Below are 18354 nucleotides of genomic sequence, written 5' to 3'. Positions count from 1 at the left end.
GCAACACGAATCGGCACCAAGAGGACAGACCAGCCCCTCGCGACGCTGGGACAGTCGGTTTTCCGCAAGGAAAAAGAGAAAGTTAAATCCCTACCTCCCTGTACAGAAAAATCAATTCCAGATGAATTAAAGACATAGATGTGAAAAGAACTACAAAACTTTTAGGAAAAAATATACAATAATATTTGTGTGACCCCAGAGTAGGAAGGAATTTCTAAACACAATGCCAAAATATGCACACTGTGAAGGGAAATATTGGTCCCGAGACTTCATGAAGATCCATGCCGTCTCTTTAGGCCTTGGCTTGCAGTGGCCACGCTGTGACTTCTGCTGTGTTCTATTGGCCGAAGCAAGTCATGGGCCTCTGAGGCACAGGGCTGGCACCAACTCCACCCTGAAGAATCACCTGGCTAAGCTGCAGCTACAAAGAAGGGTGGAGGACTTGGTCACTATCGCCACCGATCTTCCATACCGCAGCCTGGTAGTCAGGGAAGACCATGGAGAGGAGCCCTATTTGAGCAAGATGATGGAGAAAGTACAGAAGTCTGGGGGAAAATTAGGAAAAAAGAATAAGTCAGTGAGGTGTGACCCAAGGAGGGGAGTCTGGGCGTCACCGCTCAAGCACAAAGAGATTCATCGCAACTCTTTCCAAAGTGACTGACGTTGGAAACCTTTTAAAATGCATGTGTTTGGTCCAGGAGGTCCAGCAAGTATCTGCTTGTCTCCCTCCCACTCTGGTCCCCCAGAACCTGGCATGTAGGGCACAGGGAGCAGTTTGAGAAGGGGACAGAGAGCCGGTGCCAGCTGGCACCCAGGCTGGCCAGAAGAACACCAGTGGGCACTGGGAGGGAAGCCCAAGCGTGGTAACCATGGTCAAGAGAAGCCCGCAGGGAGCCACCTGTCACCTTTGACCAGTTGGTCTGCAGAGATGAGCTTCCTAGAATTAAACACAAGTGGGGATTTATCTCCAGAGCTTTGAGGATGGAGCATTCATTAATCATTCCCTGCAGTGGCTCCGCTGGGCACGGGGGCACATCTGGCCCAGATTCAGGTCTGACTTTCCTGCAGAGCCCTCCCTGGACTCAGGGGAGATGTGGGAGGTATGCAGGGGTGTCAGGGGCACTCTGGGGTGCAAAGTCTTTGGTCCCAGATATCCAAAGGGCTTTTCAGAGTCAGCCAAGGAGCTGATGTGCTGCAGAGGGCCAGGCTGACCACAGAGCAGTGGGCGTTCTCATCTTCAAAGACTCTGCCGGGGTCTTAGAGGTTAATATGGGGGGACTGCAGTGTTTTTGATGATGCCTTTTTCTTGTCCCTGCCGCTTCCACACCAAATCTCTCTGAACCCTCAGACTAGGGACTAGGACGTCAGTCTTGATGCCTGCCCAGGTTCCCCTACCCCCATCCAACGTCCCACCAGGCACCAAGCCCTCCAGAACCACCTTTCCTGTCTATCCACCCCCCCAGGTCCACTGCCACTGCCTGGCAGGACTAACACTCCAGCCTATCTGGATCCCCAAGGACCTCTTTGTGGTCACCTGTCCCAGACTCACCCCCGCCTCTCCCTCACGGCTGACGGAGAGCTCACAACAGAGTAGGATCAGTTCCTTCCCTGCAGACAAAACCCCACAGGCTCACCATTGCCTCTGGACAAAGTTTTCTTCTGAACCAGAAAGTCAAGGCTCTTGTAGACTCCTGACCACATCCTCTGTCTCAAGGGGGCCTGAGGGCTGAGCCCCCTAGGTCCCTGAGGGCCACACCAGCTACTCCTTCCTGTTCCTCTGTTTTCACTGCCCCCAGGACCTTGTGCATCTAGCAATTTTCACTTTAATCTTTGTGAAGTGACACCACCTCCAGGAAGCCTTTCTAGAGGTACCAAGCAGAGTTGACATCCTGCCTTTGTGCTGTAACTGGCAACAAGACAACCTCTGATTGAGGACGAACAGCTCCCCTGAGCCATGTGCTCTCTGACGGCAGGATGATGTCTGATCCGTTTCCATGGTCCGATCCGGTTCCATGGGGATGGACTAAAGACTTATCCTAAAAGAACCCACCAAAAGCTGGTGAAACAGAGATCAACCCAGAGCCTGGCTTGGCTCTGACAACCTCCACACAAGCCCAGTGGCCTTGGCCATTGAACAGAGAAGGCGAGGCATGGCGGCTGCTCTCCCTGGGCACATCAGAGCTTTGTAGCTCAGGAAGCTGCTCCAGCCTCTGGCCTGACAGATCTGGACTGAACCTGCTGAGGGCTGGATGGAGCTCAGCTCCCAGGCCATAGAGGGTAGATGAACTGGCAGGGCCTCGGTGTCCCCTGGGCGAAATCCCTCACATCACAGGAGAGGAGGCAACAAGCGACACCACAGGGGTATCCCTTGCTGGGCCCAGAACTTTCCTCTGCCTCGAGGGTAAATTCAGTCAGTCACCCGCCCCCACCTGCCACCTTAAAATCACCCCCTCTTCCTGTCTCTGTCTGCCCCTCCCCATGAGCCGGAGTCCCTGAGAACTGAGGCCCAGGGGAGAACAGCGACCACCCCCATCACAAGCCGGATGGGCTCACCAGACCGCGGGCTGGGGGCCGGGAGGATGAGGATCTGGGGCAAGAGAAAGGGCGCAGGAAGGGAAAATGAGGAAGCGAAGATCCATGGGCCTGGGTTGGAGGGAGGCTGTCACAGAGAGGGAGGGGCTCCCACCAGCTCTGCCCAACCCTCCCTCCTCAAGGCCTGCATCCAGTGGGCGGGGCCTTTTTAGAGGTCCTTTCCTCCTCCTGTCACCCCTGCCAGGCAGACGGGGACACACCACCCACCCATCTGGCAGGCAAGGCACAGGCCGGGGAGGTTTACACACCCCAGGGCCCCAGCGCAGGACAGGAGACCCCATCCACCCTCTCTCTGCCCCTCAGTTTCAGCATTTGTGGAATGGAACTGCGGCAGCCCCTCTTGCCGAGAGTCTGAAGGATGATGCCCTGGGTTTTTGGAGGCCAGGACTCTCCCACACTGTAACTCTAATCGTGATACCACACATGCCTTGCCCTGCCCCTGGCCCACCACTAATTGAGTTTTTCCAGAGGCCTTGAAGTGTTTTTTGAGCATTGCCCACTAAGTCACAGGTGATGAGCTGTGATGTTTCAGCCACACATTCCTGGCACCCCCTAGCCGGGGCATGAGCATGTTCCTTACGGCTCAGTCCTGTCCGGGGCTCCATTAAACCGAGCTTACAATTAAGGAAATGTGATAGGAAAATTAGCTGATGTGTGAAACCGGAGCCTCGGTACAGTTACAAAAGACAATGTCTTCCAAGCCCTGATTAGCCACTCAGCCTGACATGAGGTTAAGCTAAAGAACGCCAGATTAATCCAGATGGACAATTATGACGCGTTCTTCTCCGGCGTCAAGCCTGTTGCTAAATTTCTGCTGTGGCTCCCTGCCAGGAAGGTATTGTGTTCTGAGACTAAAATACTTTTCATTTTTTCTACAATTTCTGCTTAAAAAGTTCCAAATGTTCAGCCATATGATGTGAAACTTAACTTCAAGAAAATCCTAGGGGGGTTGACGGTGGGGAAAATATGGGGGTCTGATCCCCTGACCCCACGCCGGGGGAGGATACGGTTTCAAGCCTTTCTTCTGGCCCCACTCCTCTCTCCTAACCCTAAGGAGACAAGTGAGCCAGGTCCTCCAGGAAGACGGGAGTGCCTCTGGTGAAGGCAGAATCCACCAAGGCCCCCATCCTGCAAACTCCTTCCCAGTGTGTGGGTTTTCAAGGGCCGTGCGGCAAAGTCTGGAAGCCCAGGCACCTGGGTTCCAAGTTCTGCCTCTGTCAGCCTCGGCGTCCTGGGCTTCCGCAGCTCAAATTAAATTCCATCAATAGTCCTGCAGGTTACTCTTCTAGAAGCACAGTCACCTCATTTAAACGTCACAAAAGCCCCATGTGGGAGGGCTCTTACCTCCACCTTACAGATGGGCACACTGAGGCCCACAGGGCTTAATAACTTGACGAGACAAGCGAGTGGTGGAGGCCGAATTCCAGCCCATGTGATGTGAATCTCACGGTTTGATTGACCAGGTGTCTGCAAGTGTCAGCTTGGTGTGAGGGGCTGCTCCAGACCCCTCTAGCTGGGACGGGTGACTTTCTGTTATGAGAGTGTTGGCTCCTTCATCTGAGTTCTATACAGGGGAGGAGAGAAGGGGAATGGCCTCAATGCCTTGGTCCTTGAGGCTCTGCCTCTTGTAGCCCCTCTAGGACTGTGCAGTCACCTCTGCACCTCCAGTCCCAGGCCCAGCACCAGGCATGGAGAAGCTCAAGGCATAGCCGTCAAGCTGTCTAAAATTAATCACATGGGGCCATGGTGAGTGATCTATAAAGATGTGCATAGTGCATTGTTGGGTTTTAAAACCCGAGCAGGGCCTAGCAGTAGAGTATCCACTCTGTAGATGATACAGGAATTAGGTAAAGACCCAGGAAACTCAGATTGTGAGGCCTCATCAATTACTGCAGGCCTAAGGATTACCAATCGTATCGATTGGGATCAATTACTGTTCCTAACACAGAGCCTAGCCCAGAGGAGGCAAGTGAATGAATGAATGAATGAATGAAGCCCTCCGGAGCCCACAGCCAGGAGCCTGCAGGGACTGAGGCTGCCTTCTTTACCTCGGGGTCCACCGTGGCTGGGTGAGCAGCCTGGAGCAGGTGCAGAGTGGTTCTGATTTCCTTTGCAATCTGTCTCTGTGGCTTCCTTTTGTGCACTGCACAGGAGGCAGCATTTGTAATATCAACCAGGCAATAGAAGGGATGATGGGACGTGACCGCACCATGAGACGCCCCCAGCAGGGACTCCCAGCCCGAGGGTCCCAAACTCCAAGGACAAGCCAGAGAAGCAGAAGCAGCCCCAGGCAGCATGTGGTCTTGACTGTCTCCTGAAGCATCCCATCCCCAGGCACAGTTGCCAACCTACCTGCCCAGGAAAGGGGCACGTCACCTCGCCACAGCAGAACACCGGAGGCTCGGGGAGCCTTCGGGACGACATAAAGGAGGAAGCAGGACTTGAACTCCCAGCCCAGGGCCCAGGAGCTCAGATGGGCCGAGGTGTGCAGGCGGCCCCTGGCTGGGTGTGAATGCAGTTCCTTTTCCTCAGAGACTCCTCCCGCAGGCTTCTGCCCAGGGCACTTCCCAAAGCATGAGCTTCCGGCTAGACACAGGCCCCCCAAGCTTTTCCCCACCCCCATCAGGGCAGTCTCCTCTCTGCTTTTCATAGCAGTTGGAGGCCCCAGGGACTCCGTGGACTAGCGGCTCCTCTTCCATGAAGGCTCCAGGCCGCCAGTCAGCAGATCATTCAGGCTGCAGCCAGGCTCTTCCCTTCAACGTCGCTCCCACTAATTCAGACCAGGCCCAAGCTGCTGAACTCTACCTAGGGCGCCTCAAGGAGTCACGGATGCAATGCATCAAATGAGGAGCACGTTTCCAGCGCTCGGCCCCTGACAGACACATGGAATTCTAGACTCTCTGGGGTGGGAAAGATCTTAAAAGGCATCCTGTCCAGCCACCCCCATCCACCACCACTGCTGCCATCCAGAGCCGGGAGCTCCCCACACGACCAAGAAAACTGAACACAACATCCAGCCTCTTACACACCTCCAGGGACGGAGAGCTCACTACTTCACTGAGTGACCTGCTCTTTCTGCCATCAGCTTCATCCTTCCTGAAATGCATGTGAAACAGCCGCTTCCCCTTGCAGTCCCCAGCGCTGACCTCAGGACTGTGCAGGGCATGTGAGCCTCTCTTCCCAGAGACAGTGTTCTCAGGGTCTGATCCCCTCTCTTTCAGGTGTCACAGCTCAGTTTCTGCCATGACCTCACACTGCGTCCTGGGACCACCTCAGGCACTCTCTAATCACCTTAATGTAAGGTGCCCAGAAGAGTCAGTGAACTGCCCCTGAGTGGGGACAATAGCCCCAGGCACTTCTGAACCTGACCCAACTGTGGGGCGGCTCTTCATACTGGCCCTTCTGGCACTAGATGCCACACCCGTGGGGTCTCACTGAAGCCTCATACTGAAGCTGTTATTCCCATCATACAGGTGAGGAAACGGAGGCTGAGAAAGGTCATGTGATTCACCCAAGTCCACATAGCCATCTGTGACAGACCCAGGTCTGCCAGCTCCTCTGAACCGAAGGCTGAATGGGCTGCTGCTACCATGCTCAGGAAACAGGCCGTCCCCGCTACAGCAGCTGCTGTGACCCCAACTGCCTACAGGCTGGAGCTGCACCCTTCAGCCTGGGGCCTGTGTGGCTGGTAGGCCCTTCTCTGCTGTGTGCAGGGCAGGCAGCCAGAAATGCCCAGGGAATGAATGGCCCGTCCACCCAGAAGCAGGTGGGAGCCGGATAAACACGCCAGCGCCCACACCACTGGGTGTAACTCTCGGGCCCCTGTTCTACGCGGTGCCCCACATCTTCCCGACAGGATGAAGCTCCAGGTGCTTGCTGTGGAAGCACCTCTGACTCTAAGCCACCCACTGCTTCCTTTCCCTCCTTCCCACCCGTGTTTCCTGGGATCACCTCAAAAATAAGTCCTCGTCTCCGTGTCTGCACCTGGGGACCCAAACTAAGACACCAAGCAGCTGAGATTGGAATACTCGGAAGTATTGGAGTCCTCTGAAGATCGCCCCGGACTTCCTATTCTAAACGCCTGTGGGGTGTTTTTGTTTGTGTGTTTCTGTTTGCGTTTGGACTCTGATACTCAGAAAACACTTTGGGGTCTTCCTCAACTTCTGGAAATGCACATAAATGTACCAAAACCAGTTTGGGGTTGGATGTGATGACATGGCTAATGGGAAGCCTGCATTGGAGGCAGCGAATTCCAGGGTGCTCCGCAAGGTGACATTAAAGCAATAATGAGGTAACAGCTGTGGCATGGTCCGGCCTGGACATTTGTGTCTGTGACTCACTTTATCCTGCAAAAATCGAGTCCAGGATGTGCCCCGGTTTTGGATTTGAGCTCTTTCACTCCCTGGGACTAGACACAGAAAGGCCTGGGGCAGCGCCCTGCTTCTAGAAGCTCCAGGACCCAGCGTTGGGAAACGGCAGTGGCGTTGTGAGCACTGGAGGGTGGGAAGGGGGTCTAGTCCAAGGCCACGTGGCCTCCCCAAGCCTCTGTTTCCCAGTAGGATTCCCGGAGGGCTATGGCGCAAAGCGCCTGCAGCACCTGGCGCCTGGTGTGTACTCAGCAGACAGTGGTGACCGTCAGGAGCTGCGCAGAGAAGCAGACCGGGACCTGGAGCTAAAGAGGCCTTCGGAGATGAGCCGGGAAAGCCCAGGGAGCAGTCATGGATTGCACAAACGAGGCTGGACTGGAAGATGCTGGAGCCCACGTGAAGCTCTGGCTCTCTTCTGTTAGAATGTGGCCTCGGCTCCCACTAGTGGGGTGGTTTGGGGTCATGCAGCAGAGGTCTGGGACGGATCAGGAAAAGCCGCTTCACACACGTCTGCTCTGCCATTGCCCTCGTGCCGCGGACAGAGCTAACCAGCCAGGTGCTGCAGCTCTTGATGCCAACCATTCACCGACTCCACGGCCAGAAGCACCTACTATGTGCCTACTATGCACCAGGCACCGTGCCCACGCAGGCCCAGCCAGCGCCCTGCCCTGTCCTCTCAGCCAACACTTCCCCGGGCGCATCTGCCAGAAAGGATTAAGAAGTTGCCTTAGGACGCCTGGCTTTGTTTGGGAAATGTCCCCCAGCTGAGAAGGAGAGGCCGGAGAAGGGAAGAATGACCAATTATACGCTGTGCTGTCTCCAGATGAAAGGGTCTTTTTGTGGCCCTCCTCCATCTCCTGTTTGGGCTGTCAACAGCAATTTGACGAGGAATGTTGCTCGGCCTGACCTGTTTTTTCAAGATGGTAACCTATATTGTGTATCATCTCAGCCCTGGAGATCACCAGCCGGCACCCTCCTCAGCACAGTTCCCCCAGTTGAACTTCACCTTTAAAACCAGGAAAATTGATTGGAAAAAAATTCAGGGAAATCTCCCACTAATGATATTTTGAGTTCAGGAACAAGGGGGTGGGGGGGAAATTAAAGTGGCTTTAATCTGATTCTCAACATGGATTTCAGTGGTGAATGGTCAATTGTTACTAAATTCTAATTGGTTCTGGGTCACTCCCTTTGAAATAGTGGCTGTGTTCTGTTCATTTTTTCAATTAAATCTTAACAATTCACATCTGACAAAACTCAAAAATCTTGTCAAAAATTGTTCGGATTTGTATAGTAAGAATGTGCAAGAAGCAACGTGGAGCTTGGACTGGGGGAAACTTTCATACGGAGGAACAGTTTAAGAGCTAATTACGAGAACGCCGATTTATTGTTTACTGACTCGCTTCCTTAGAGTACAGAGAACAAACCTTTCTCATCAACTTGCAAAAACTATTTTGGAGGAAATCGAAGTGACCACAAATAGCTTTGCCTAAGCAATGATTGTTCTCTGGATGGAGAAATTCAAACCCTTTTCACGTCTCATCTCTCATTGTGAGAAAGTTTTATTTTATTCCCCAAGTGAAACAGGAGACCACTTCATGGAGAAAAAAACAAGGGCTTTGCAACCAGCCGACTCGGGTTCAAAGCGCGCGTCTGCCACCGAAAAGCTGGGTGATAACTTCCCTGCCGGGACACTGTCTGAGCCTCAGTTTTCTCACCTGTGAAATGGGGGCGATGTTTTCTAGATTTGTGATCATGAGTCAGTGCTGTTTGACACCTGAGGTGCTCCATAAACCGAAGGTGGCACTTAGATTATAGAAGGGCTATGGCTTGGCCCTAGGCTTTGTTTTATCTCTGAAGACGCTCCAGGGCAGAGAGGGCCATGACTATCCCAGCGTCACACAGCCAATCCGTTCTGGAGCCAGAAAGAGAAGCCAATCCTTTTTCTCTCAAAGCTGCTTCTGGAAGGTTTCTGGGTGACATTTCAGAATGTGTGCATGGCTGTCTGGAGCTCACACCTGGCTTCTCAGAGCGTGGTCGCTGGGCCAGCTGCCTGATATCACCTGGGAGCTTGTTAGAATGCAGACTTTCAGGCCCCAGTCCAGGCCCTGAATCGGCGTTATCACAGGCGCCCAGCAGGATCCCGGGCGCTGGAGGGTTGTAGGCGTGCTGGTTTGTGGCATTTCATCAGCCTCTGAGGACCTGAACACTAGAGCCGCTGCCACGTCCACGACAGCCCTGTATGCCCTCCAATGTCACAGCCAGGCCTGCTCCTCGTGCGGGACGGAGAAGGCCACGGGGATGCTGGTGAAGAGGACTAGCGAGGAGGACCCCGGGCTGTGCAGCATCCCTGAGGGACACGCAGCCACGGGGGCATCCTCCACAACATCGTCTACCCGTGGTCCTTGGTGGCAGCCTGCCCTGCTTAGCGCCTCTATGCGTTACTACCCTGACCCTATAACGCAGCACCCCTATCACCCACATTGTCCAGCCCCGCCCTGCAGCTCCTGGCTACTTTCCTCTCCACATTGTCCACATCTCTTTGTCCGAGGGGGTGCCAAGGAAATGAACACCCCCTCCCAGCGGCCCTCAGCCAGCACCCCGCCCCACTGCAGGATCACTCAGGAGGAGTGCCTGGAGAGATGGGGTGGCCCCCGGGGGATAACTGGCTGACCCCTCCCTTCCCTACTTCGCCTCCCCCTCCCCTGCTGGGGGCCCTGCATCTCCTAAACCAATTCTTTGCATGCAGCCCCTGTCTCCGTCCCTGCTTTTGGGACAGGCGCTGGTCAGATAAGTCCTTATGTCCCACCAAGGCATAAGGCTGCAGGCGCCAGAGTGGTCAGGGAGCGGCCCAGCCAGATCTGTGTGAAACCTTGGAGCTGGTGGCCTCGCTGGCTGCTGCGTGGAGGATGAATGCGGGGCCGGACAAGCATGGGGAGGATGAGGCAGGGAGACTGGGTAGGGGCGGGGCCAGGACATGACATGGGTGCACTGGAAGGGTGTTGGGGCTGGAACAGGCAGGACCTGGGAGTCGGGTGTGGAGAGATGGGAAGGGGTGGGTTCCCCAGTCCACTCTGCATGGTTGATCCTGACTCTCCATCCAGTTCCAGGCTAGGTTTTGGTCTCACTGCCTCCAGAGAGCCCTCCCTCACTGCTCCACCATGGCCCCCAAGAGCACAACCACCCTGCTCACATTGGTCAACAGAGCCCCCTCCCACCGGGGCCTGCCTGAGCTCAGCACAGCCCAGGGGTTCCCACATCGCTCCTCCAAAGAGGTGCAAGCCCTGGTCACCCAGGTGTGGAGCCATCACGGTTCATTAACCAGAATCCAGAGGTTCAGGGGCCAACCTGGGCCCTCCCGGGATGAGCTGCCTGGCCTCTCTGGTCTTGGTACCCTCACATCCCCCATGGGAATGAGGCTCCTCTCCCAGAGACTCAAGATATGAGTGCCCGTGTTCCCAGGACAGCACCTCAGACCCAGAGCTGGGATCCCACCCACTGACCCCAGAGCAGAGGCTCCTGCAAGGGAGAGTCACCAGGAAGCAGCTGTGCAAAATCCTGTGTGTGGACATCCACGCGAGAAACCTGAACCCAGACCCCAACCTATACCGACAAAAGTTAACTCAAACTGGGCCACAGACAAACTAAAAAACTTCTAGAAGGTAACAGAGGGGAAATCTAAGTGACCTTGGATTTGGCGATGACTTTTTATGCACCAAAAGCATAATCGATGAAGAAAAACTTGACAAATTAGACTTCATTAAAATCAAGAACTTAGGCTCTGCAGAAGACACCGTTAAGAGAGTAAGTACAAAGAACACATAGAATTCAACGATAAAAAACCAACAACCCAAGTGAAAAGGGGGCCAAAGATCCTAACAGGCACCAAAGATGATACCCAGAAAGTAATGAGCATACGGAAAGATGGTCCGTGTCATATGTCACCAAGGAATTGCAAATTGAAACGACACCAAGGCTGGGCATGGTGGCTCATACCTGTAGTCTCAGCACTTTCGCAGGCCGAGGTAGGCGGATCACTTGAGCCTAGGAGTTCGAGACCAGCCTGGGCAACATGGTGAGATCTTGTCTCCACAAAAACCAAAACACAAAAATTAGCCAGGTGTGGTGGTGTGCACCTGTAGTCCTAGCTACTCAGGAGGCTGGGGTGGGAGAATTACCTGAGATTGGGAGGTCCAGGCTGCAGTGAGCTGTGATTGTACACTGTATTCCAGTTTGGGCAACAGAGCGAGACCCGCTCTCAAAAAAAAAAAAAAAAAAAAAAGGAAGACAACACCAAGACACCACTACATACTTATTAATGGCCAAAATCCAGAACACAGACTATCCTGAATGCTGGTACGAAGCAGGAGCACTCACTCATGGCTCCTGTTGAATGCGTGAACACGATCGTATGAACAACACAGAACGCCAAGTGGCACAGCTGCTCTGGAAGGCGGTTCGGCAACTTCCTGCCAAACTAAATGTACTTAAAATCTAATCCAGCAATTGCACTCCTTGATATTTACTCAAATGAATTAAATACTTATAGCCACCCAAAAACCTGCACATGACATTTATGGTAGCTTTATTCATGGTCACCGGAAACTGGAAGCCACCAAGGTGTCCTTCAGTAGGCAAATGGATACATAAATTGTGGTACAGACAGTGGAATATGATTCAGCCCTTGAAAGGAACGAGCTATCCTGCCATGAAAAGCCATGAAGGGTCCCTGAGTTCATGTCACAAAGTGAAAGAAGCCTACACACGGTGAGTCCAGCTCAATGGCATTCTGGACAAGGCAACACCGTGGAGGCGGTGAGGAGCTCAGCCGTTGGTGGGGGCTGGGGGAGGGAGGGATGAAGCGGCAAGGCTCGGAGGAATTTGAGGGCAGCAGCGCTGCTCCGGATGGTGCTCCCGTGGTGGATCCATGTCATCGTGTGTTTGTCCAAACCTGCATGTGTGCAACACCAAGAGGGAACCCTCGATGTGAATGTGAGCTTTAGGTAATCATGGATCACTGTTGGTGATTCTGCACCATTCTGCACCACACTAATGCAAGGTGATAGGAATCGGGGAAACTTGCAGGGGAGAAGATGGGAAGATGGGGATGTGGGGATGTGAGAACATGGGAATATGGGGATATGCAAATATGAGGATATGGGGATATGCAAATATGGGGATGTGGGGATATGTAAATGTGGGAATATGGTGATATAGGGACATGGGAATATGGGGATATGGGAAGATGGGAAGATGGGAATATGCGGATGTTGGGATATGGGAATATGAGGATATGGGGATATTGGGATACTGGGATATTGGAATATGGGGCTATGGGGATGTGGGAAGATGGGACTATGTGAATATTGGGATATGGGGATATGGGGATGTTGGAATAGGGGGATATGGTGATATTGGAATATGGGGATATGGGGGTGTGGGAAGGTGGGACTGCATGGATATTGGGATATGGGGATATGGGGATGTTGGAATAGGGGGATATGGGAATATGGGAACTCTTTGTGCTTTTTGCTGAATATTTCTGTGAGTCTAAAACTGCTCTAAAAGTAAAGTTCATTAAATTAAAAACAATAATAACAATCCTGTGCCTCAGCTGCCCAGAGCTGCTGCGTGAGGCGGTGGGACCCGGATGGGCACAATCCGGCACCTTGGGAAGGCCAGCCCTGCCAGGGTTGCATGGGAGCCTCCTCTGTGCTCAGGGAGACAGAGAGAAGAGTCGAGCCTACCCGGGATGGGGTGGGGGGTGTGAAACATGAGGCCTTCAGCCCAGAGCAGGAGACGGGGTCCGAGGGTGACGAGGGTGGGGACAGAGAAGGTGACATTATGAGGCCCCAGGGGCAGAGCAGGGCGATTCCTGGAGGAGGGGCCAACGGCTGAAACTTAAGGGCGAGTGAAGAAAGCCAGTCCCAGGGGCTCATCTACTGTCACCCAAGGTCCAGCACATCTGTACCTCCTCCCCACACCCGGCTTGGCTCGGGACAGGCCCTTCCACCCTAGCTCTTGCCCGTCCCCTTTGCAGCCCCTTTTCATAGCCCCCACCAGGGACTGTTCTACAATGCAAAAGGGGCCCAAGGCACCCTGCTCAGAGCCCTTCAGTGGCTCCCCCTTGCCCTCAGGAGAAAGTCCCGTGCCTGGCCCAGCTTCCAGGTCCCTAGAGACCAGCCCCACTCCCCTGTCTTCCACCTGGCCCAGTCAGGTACGTGAAGGAGGGTGAAGAGACAGGAACCATTCTGGGTGGCTGGGACTGCACCATCCAATTCCACCAGTGGCCTGAGCCACCCCAGGCGGCAGGTCTTGCAAGGAGCTTTCAGGAACATGGACCCCTCTTATCCCCGCAGGGAGGCAAGGTAGGCAAGTGGCCCCCCATCTACAGAGGGGGGACTGAGATGCCAGGAGAGGGTGTTCTTGACCTGCTTGACCCAGTGCTTCCTGGAGAGGAGGGGCTGAAATTCCCAGACAGCCCACGTGTGAGAGGGGGGGGTCTTGGCAGGGGGAGAGGCCCCCCCGCACCCAGGGCCTGGATGAGGCACCTCAGGATGCTTGTGACCACAGTATTTGCCCACCTGGGTTGGCTTTTCTCAGTCCTGGGGAAAGGGCAGAGGCAAAGGAGGGGCGGTGCACAGCTGTGGAGGTCTGGGCTGTGCCCAGGAGAGGAAGCATCCCTGGAGCACTTGGCCTTGACCCCAGGAGGTGAAGGCCACCTCTGCTGTGGCCACAGCACTCAGCTAATCCATTATTGAGCACCTCAGCTGGTCACCAGGCAATTAGCGCCCAGGCCTCCGTCCTGACGCCTAATTGCACTAATTGATAGGGTTGGCCGTGGTCCCCCAACCCTTGCCCTTGTCCACAATGGCTTCACGCCTGGGAGCCCAGCCTCTAGCCTCCCTCTCTCAGAACTTGCTGAAGCATCTTTTCCTGGAGGCCACAGTCTTGGGACCGCTTGGCCAGCCCTCCACGTTGGCCAGGATTTTACTCCAGTACCCGCCTCCCCTCACTTTCCCTTAGTCCCTAATACCAGGTCCTCCATTCACATATCTGTAAGATGGATGGGCAGGACTTGTTTAAGAGCAAAGGTCAGGTTCAATGGGTGCTATGGGGATGGGGGGTAAGTGACTGCTCCTTTTTGAGCCTCAGGCCCAGTTTGTAGGGCAGTCAGGATGACTAAATTAGATGACAGTTATAAAGTACAGAGCTCTGGGCCTGGCCCCAAGAGCTCAGTACACCTTCTCAGTGCCAGCACAGTAATGATTGTGATGGTGGTGATGGTGATGATGGTGGTGGCGATGATGATGGAAATAATGATGATGATGATGACGAAGATGGGATGACAATGGTAATGGGGATGGTAGTGTTGATGATAATGGTGATGGTGGTCAGGATGATGATGGCGATGGTGATGATGGCAATGGTGATGATGGCGATGGTGGTGATGACGATGGTGGTGATGACGATGGTGTTAGTGGTGGTGATGGTGATTATGGTGATGGGGATTATGGCAATGATAGTGATGTGGTTGTGGTAATGATGGTGGTGGTGATGATGGTGATGGTGATTATGGTGGTGATGATGGTGATGGTGATAATGGTGGTGATGGTGGTGGTGGTGATAGTGGTGGTAATGATGGTGGTGGTGATGATGGTGGTGGTAATGATGATGGTGGTGATGGTGATGGTGATTATTATGTGGTGGTGTTGATAGTGGTGGTGATAATGGTGGTGGTGATGACGGTGATAATGATGGTGATGATGATGATGGTGATGATGGTGGTGGAGATTATGGTGGCGATGATGGTGATGGTGATGATGGTGGTGATGATGGTGGTGGTGTTGATAGTGGTGGTAATGATGGCGGTGGTGATGATGGTGATGGTGATTATGATGGTGATGATGGTGATGGTGATAATGGTGGTGATGGTGGTGGTGGTGATGGTGGTGGTAATGATGATGATGGTGACTATGATGGTGATGATGGTGATGGTGATAATGGTGGTGTTGATGGTGATTATTTTGGTGATGATGGTGATGGTGACTATGATGGTGATAATGGTGATTATGGTGGTGATGGTGATGGTGATTATGATGGTGATGATAGCGGTGGTGGTGATAGTGGTGGCAATGATGGTGGTGATGGTGATAGTGGTGGTAATGATGACTGGTGATGGTGATTATGATGGTGATGATGGTGGTGGTGACAGTGGTGGTAATGATGGTGGTGGTGGTGATAGTGGTGGTGATGATGGTGGTGGTGTTGATAGTGGTGGTAATGATGGTGGTGGTGATGATGATGTGGTAGAGATGATGGCAGTGGGGCATATGGCCTCCTTAATGAGGGAATGACAGCCATACATGAGCATCCAGGATGTAGTGAGGCCCAGCAACATCATTGTTTGCCGAGAGCCTGGGAGCCCATCCTCTGATGCTCCACTCCTGGAAGATAACTATTCCTCCCTTGAAGATCCCCGATGCTTGCAAGAGGCAATAATGCTTCTTGGTACAACTACAAGCCCACCTTCCTGTCTCCTCTGAATGGTGAAGGCTTCAATGCAGAGCCCCGACAGTGTGGTGGTGAAGAGCCAGAGCTTGGAACCAGATGCCAGGTCCAGGCCCTGCTTCTGTCTGTATTAGGTTCACTGTCTGGAGCCTCTTACTTGATCTCTGCATTCCTGTTTCCTCGGCTATGGCCTGGAGACAATGGGAGTCCTGACTTCATGGGTTGATGTGCAGCTTATATGGGCCAATACGTACACTACTCTGGCATGGGACAGTCACCATTGTTATTAATTACCTGAAAATTAATGTAAATTAGTGTAAAGCTTTTTACTTCCAAGAACTCCATCCAAAAAGTAAAAAGATGACACAAAGAATGGAAGAAAATATTTGCAACACACATATATCATTTAGAACCTGTATCCAGAACATATAAAGAACTCTGACAACCCAACAATAAAAAGACAAATAACTCAATTTAAAAATAGCCCAAGGATTCAAACAGACATGTCTCTAAAAAGGATATAAAAATGGCAGATAAATAGATGGAAAGATATTCATTCTCATTAGTCATTAGGGAAATGCAAATCAAACTACAATTAGATATCACTTCACACCCATGATCACAGCTGGAATAAAAAAAGGCAGATAATAACAAATGCTGGTGAAGATGTGGACGAATGGGAACCCTCACACATTGCTGAAAGTAGAATGGTGCAGCCACTTTGGAAAATAGTCAGGCATCTCCTCAAAAACAGAACATTATGACATGAGCCAGCAATTCCGCTCCTAGGTATCTGCCCAAGGGCACTGAGAACATCGTCAACTTAAAAAAGTGTGCATGTGTATACAAGGCAGCATCATTTATAATAGCCAAAAAAGTGGAAATAACCCAAATGTCCACCGACTGATGAATGGACAAAGAGGACTATCCATACAGCAAAATATTATTTGGCCATAAAAAAGAATGAAATGCTGTTACATACCTTGACAACATTATGCAAAATGATAGAAGCCAGACACAAAAGGCCACTAAAGTGATTCCATTTACGTAAATGTCCAAAATAGGCAAATCCATAGAGATATAAGTAGATTAGTGGTTGCCAGGGCTGGGAGTAGAGAGAAAAGGTGGGTAACTGCTAAGGGGTATGGGGTTTCTTTGGGGGGTAATGAAAGTGGTCTAAGCCCGGTGCAGTGGCTCATGCCTATAATCCCACCACTATGGGAGCCTGAGGTGGGAGGATCTCTTGAGTCCAGGAGTTCAAGACCAGCCGGGACAACATAGTGAGACCCCATCTCTAAAAATTTAACAAAATGAGCTGAGCATAGTGATGTGTGCCTGTAGTCCCAGTTACTCGGGAGAATTGCTTGAGCCCAGGAGGTCAAGGCAGCAGTGCGCTGAGATCACATCACTGCACTCCAGCCTGGTGACAGAGCAAGACCCTGCCTCAAAACAGAAGACAAAAGAGGCCGGGTGTGGTGGCTCATGCCTGTAATCCCAGCATTCTGGGAGGCCAAGGCGAGTTGATCACTTGAGATCAGGAGTTTGAGACCAGCCTGGCCAACATGGTGAAACCCTATCTCTACTAAAAAACAAACAAACAAATAAAAAAATTAGCTGGGCTGTCAGCAGACACTTGTAATTCCAGCTACTTGGGAGGCTGAGGCAGGAGAATCGCTTGAACCAGGGAGGTGGAGGTTGTGGTGAGCCTAGATTGCAACACTGCATTCCAGCCTGGGTGATAGGGCGAGCGATACTCCGTCTCAAAAAAATAATAATATAAAAAAAAGAAAGAAAGGAAAAAAAGAAAATCCTCTAAAATTAGATAGTAAAATTTAAAAGTGGGGTGGCGGTTACACCTCAATTCTATGAATATGCTTTAAAAACACTGAATTGTATAATTAAAAGGGTGAATTTTACAGTATGTGAATTATATCTCAATAAAACTATTATTAAAAAAGAAGCCCCCAATAAATGTTGGTGGATCAATGGAAGAATTTTTTTCCAACTGGGAAATGAAGAGGGTGGAGATGAGTCTGAGATGCTGAGGGGTCCTGTCGCCTTGTGCCTGGGCTGGCTGTTCATCCTTATGATGCCAGGGACAGATGGGTACAGCAGGTGCGGAGGTGGGTGGAGAGAAAGGGCCTTCTGAGGCCAAGACCCCAACCTCACAGTGTCCCCCTGGACGAATCCAGAAGTAATGACCCCTAGGCAGCAGCAAATGCTGCTTAGCGCCTCTTAGCAAAGAAGAGTCCAGAAGGTTCTAGCTATGATTTATCGTTATTATTCTCTTCGCCTCACCCCTTCCATCTGCTTGCTGGAGGTTCCACACGTCAGACATTGAACAGCCCGCCTCTCACAGTGTGCGCTGCCCCCGCCACCTCCCCTGGTCAGAGGCACCCTGACATCACTCCCTCAATGCTGACCAGAATGAGGGCTATTCTACGTCCTGTCTGCTTCCCCTAAAGTGAGCTCGAGGCATGCAGAGCATCCTATGCTCTCTGAACCTGCAGAGCCCAACTCAGGGCCTGGGGATGGATGAATAGCTGGGTCACCCTGGGCTGTTGTGTGGGTTGTGCACTGCTCAAAAGTGCCTGGTCAAGGCAGCGGGTCAAGGCTGAAGTTCAGCTCACTCTGCTCACTACTCATCAAGCTGAACAGCCCAAAACTGCATGGGCTTGGAGGCAAGCCTTTTCTTAATTTCCAGAAAGATTGGTAGAGAGGCTAGCTGCCACCCAGGAGGGAGGGAGGGGAAGGAGAGAGAGGGGAAAAGGCAAGAGAATGTGATCTATTTTAAGTGCTCAAAATTTGTGTCCACAAACATTTAACAGTGTGCCCCCTGGGTTAAACTTCCCATTTGAAAGGGAATGAGTGTGCATTCAGCATAATA

This window comes from Theropithecus gelada, chromosome 5 (assembly GCF_003255815.1).
Source record: "Theropithecus gelada isolate Dixy chromosome 5, Tgel_1.0, whole genome shotgun sequence".
NCBI classification, from domain to species: domain Eukaryota; kingdom Metazoa; phylum Chordata; class Mammalia; order Primates; family Cercopithecidae; genus Theropithecus; species Theropithecus gelada.
This window is presented reverse-complemented; position numbering follows the sequence as displayed.